The sequence below is a fragment of the Apaloderma vittatum genome, unplaced genomic scaffold, assembly GCF_000703405.1.
Source record: "Apaloderma vittatum isolate BGI_N311 unplaced genomic scaffold, ASM70340v1 scaffold25728, whole genome shotgun sequence".
In the NCBI taxonomy this organism is placed as follows: Eukaryota; Metazoa; Chordata; class Aves; order Trogoniformes; family Trogonidae; genus Apaloderma; species Apaloderma vittatum.
This window is the reverse complement of record NW_009732937.1, coordinates 419-1,369: the sequence shown is the minus strand read 5'-3', so window position 1 is coordinate 1,369 and position 951 is coordinate 419.

Sequence of the window (951 nt, the reverse complement as noted above, 5' to 3'; positions counted from 1 at the left end):
AAGAGTAGATCTAGCACTTGAGGCTGTGGTGTAGTGGTTGGGTGTGCTGGGATGAAGGTTGGACTAGATGATCTTCAGAGGTCCCTTCCAACCCCCAGCATTCTGTGATTCCAGGCCTCTCAGGTGAGGTCCTGGGCTGGACCATCCTGCGCCTTCCAGCGTGAGCCCTTGGCCTCCTCCTCACCACTGTAAATGTGGTTGTTGGGGCCCAGAACAAACCATGTCCGTGCAAACGCTTGTGAAAATGCCGTGGGGGTTTGCAGAAGCCTTTCGCATCCAGCCCATCACCTCACCCCTGTGAGAGGTGACTGCTGAGAGGAGGCTCCCAGGCTCCTTCCAGCTGGAAGGAGATGATGGCAGTGTCAAGCACGAGGCTTCCCAGGAGCTGAACTGGCCGAGGTGGCGTGGGGCAGCCGGCAGTGAGGTGGCTCCGTCATCTCAGTCCCTCTTTCGCCGCTCTTCGATGAAGAAAATCCTCGGTTGGAAGAACACGCTCTCACTGTGTGAGCTTTTAAGTCCTTGTCTGTGCAGATGCTGTAGACAGGTGTAGTTTTAACATCTAAAGTGTTCTTTGGGTGCCTCAGCAGTGGGCCCTGTGCTTATGAGAAGCCAAAAAGAGGAGCCCCCCGAGGCTGTGGCGGTGCTCCCCCACGCGGCTGGCTCGTGACCCTCGCCCGTCTCCACCCTCTCGCTTGGAGTGTCCCGCTCGCCTGCGTCACGAAACCTGACTCTCCTCCCACAGGTGAAAGGCGTCTCTTTCCATGAAGATTTTTCTCATTCTGGAAGAGGCTCAGCTTTTAAGAGATGGAAGATACCTCGAATAAAACCCGAGCAGCCCCTTTTGCTGGGGGCCTGGACCGAGGCGTGATTTCCAGCTGGCTCCCTCCAGGATGGGAGCGGGTGCTGGGTGGCAGAGCGGGACTGGGTGGGCCCGGCCGCCTCATCCTGCCT